Consider the following 3,256-nt stretch of genomic DNA (forward strand, 5'->3'; position numbering starts at 1 on the left):
TTCACTCAGTGCTATTCATGAGTAAGGACTGACTTCTATCACTTTGTTCTTTGTTTTCTGATCTTCTCTTCCATCTTTCTTTTCTTTCTCTCTTTCTCTAGTAAAGGTGATTTTTCTCTGGACTTAGGATTATTTTCTTGCTTTGTGTGTGTGTGTGTATCAGTCGTATGTTTTGTAGGCTTTTGTTGTTATTGTTTTGGTTTGAGGTTAACATGTGGCTTCCAAATGCTATCTCATAATTCCTTATTTTAACCTGATGACAACTTAACACTCTTTACCTAAACAAGGAGAAAGAAAACTAATGAAAACTCTACACATTAACTTCATCTCCCTACTTTTTAATATTTTGTTGTTTCTATTTATATCTTATTGTACTATGTCTTGAAAAGTTATTGTAGTTAAAGACTTTAGTTTTGCACCTGACAGTGACATTGACAATGCTATAATTAATTATAAATTGACATTGTTTCAAATTTATTGTATGTAATAATGAAAAGATAGCATCTTTCAAAAATGTAAGATAAATCTATTACATATTTTTTTTTATTTTAAACCTAAATTATTATGGTTTTAAAGTGCTCCAATGGTAAAAGCCATTTATTTCAATAAATGTAACAAAAATAGCCCTTACATAAAAATTGGATTCTCTCCTGAGCTTGGAACTGGGTGCCTTCCAAGCCCAGCTTAACAAAAATCAAAATTGCTTTGGTTTAGTCTTTGTGTAAATTAAAAAGAAAATAAAAGATCAAAACAATTTTAGGAACTTCCAAGCACCAAAGGCATGAAAATTGTTTAACAGTCCAAAAATTAGGAGTCCTAAAGCAGATGAATTCCTTTTCAAACAGAATATCATTTTCTCTTGAGTATCATTTGCATTGTATCCAAGCTTGGTGCTATGTGACTATTAGTTTTGCAAATTTACCAAAATTCTGAGGGTATTTCAGTTAACTTTTAATTAATTTTTAAACAATTTTTTCCCTTAAATTTCTTCTGTATTCAAGAAAGTCTCAGAAGTCTATCTTAAGAAGTCTTAAGTATGCATTATTTACTGCTCATATTATTATTGGAATCCTTTTTTTCTCCTGACTAATTGGCCATTAAAAAGATTAGGGTTTGAATAACGTGCATAAAGAATACTGAAATTTTTAAGAAATTATATGAGTATTTCTTGTTTAATGCATTTGCTATTGATATTATAAAAATACTTGCTTACTGTAAGGCTATTTATGTCGGGAGGCATCTATTTATTAGAGAAGTCACACATAGCCAGCAAAATAACACAAGATCAGAAAACCAAACACCACATGTTCTTATAAGTGGGTGTTGAACAATGAGAACACATGGACACAGGGAGGAGAACATCACACAATAGGGCCTGTCGGGGGGTGGGGAGTGTAGGGGAATTGGGGAGAGCTAACATTTGGAGAAATGCCTAATGTCAATGACAGGGGGATGGATGCAGCAAATTACCATGGCACGTGTATACCTATGTAACAAACCTGCACATTCTGTACATGTACCCCAGAACTTAAAGTATAATAAAAAAATGTTTAAAAGAGGCAGAAGTTACACATGGCCTTAGTACTTCACCCTTTCTCTCACTTCCTTCTTATTAACCCCACAGGAGATATTATTCTCTTCTAATCTTTGGGTACAGCATTTATATACATCAGTTGCCTTTCACTGGAAGGTAATCTGCCCTATTGTATACCATCACAAGACCTTCATAATTTATAAATCCATGCTGAAGATAGACAGTTCTTTATCTGTGCTTGGTGAGTCATCTACAGTTTACTTTTGGTTGTCCTAATTAGAAAGTTCATTTGTCCTTTCATTCGAACGTTACAGGATCAATGAGTTAGTTGACCTGTGTTCCAGTTCAATGAAATATGTTGAGGCACAGTTTATTTTCTCAGTGTACAAAGGACTACTTTTTTTTTTTATCACCTTTCAAACTGAGAAAAATCGTAAAGATATTTTTGAAATGGATGCAAAATTGTTCTTAGTGATTACAATCTGGGTATCTTTAAAGCTAATAAATAGATTCTAACTTACTATGACTTTAATTGTAAACCAAAGTAATCCCTCAAACACATATGTAGCATCTTATATGATACCAGTTATTATAAAAAACCAAAATGATTAAAATGTAAGCCTGCTTTCAAGAAACTTACATTCTAGTTGTCCAAAGGTAATATATGAATAGATGATCACAATTCAACGCAGTATCTGAAATGTATTATGGCGGGGACAGACTGTATTAACACAGTTCATTTTTGGCTCTTTGTTGGTACGGCTTGAGGAGTAATGGAAAAATTTAAGAAACAGGGTAGGTTTTGCTTTAGAGATAGTTGGTAGAGATAAATGCATTTTCAGGACCACAGCTATTCTTTTTAAAGGCAGCAACTTGCTCAGGCAGATCTTCATTGATTTATTCAGAATTTACATTGTTCCATTGTTCATTGAAATGTTGAACATATCTGAGTTCAGGGGCATTCTAGCCAGACCAAGTCTTCATTCTGAGAGCATTGATTTTAGGCCTGTAATCTAAGATGTTTTTGTTCTGCAGAGGATTACAAATTTTACCAATTCCACACTCCACGTATTTTATTTTATTTTAATTTTTGGCAACAGGAATGGGTATGTGTGTTGCAGAGGGTGGTGAGATTGGAGCAAGGGATAGGAAATTAGATATCAAAGCAAAAGTGACCTGTTTTGGAGGTAGAACTCTGAGATATTTATCAGCCTGAGCAGCAGCTTGTTCTGTAAAGTGGAAGCAGCTATACCAACAGCTAAATACTTCATGATTCTAAAGAAAGACAAGATTGGTCATTCTTGCATTCTACATAGCTACATACCTTAAATAGAGAAATGCCAAACTGAAACACAAGCTGAGAAGAGACACAGCATACATGCCTTGAGAATACAAAGGACAGACTGTAAAATCCTAGATGGTTCTGTTATTTTTTTTTCCCCATTTATTTATTTTATTGCATTTTAGGTTTTGGGGTACATGTGAAGAACATGCAAAATTGTTGCATAGGAACACACTTGGCAGTGTGATTTGATGCCTTCCTCCCCATCACCTACATCTGGCATTTCTCCCCTTGCTATCTCTCCTCAGCTTCCCACCCTCTACTGTCTCTCCCCTATTTCCCCCCAACTGACCCCAGTGTGTAGTGCTCCCCTCCCTGTGTCCATGTGTTCTCATTGTTCAACACCCGCCTATGAGTGAGAACATGCGGTGTTTGATCTT

This window comes from Cebus imitator, unplaced genomic scaffold (assembly GCF_001604975.1).
Source record: "Cebus imitator isolate Cc_AM_T3 unplaced genomic scaffold, Cebus_imitator-1.0 Scaffold597, whole genome shotgun sequence".
Lineage (NCBI taxonomy): Eukaryota > Metazoa > Chordata > Mammalia > Primates > Cebidae > Cebus > Cebus imitator.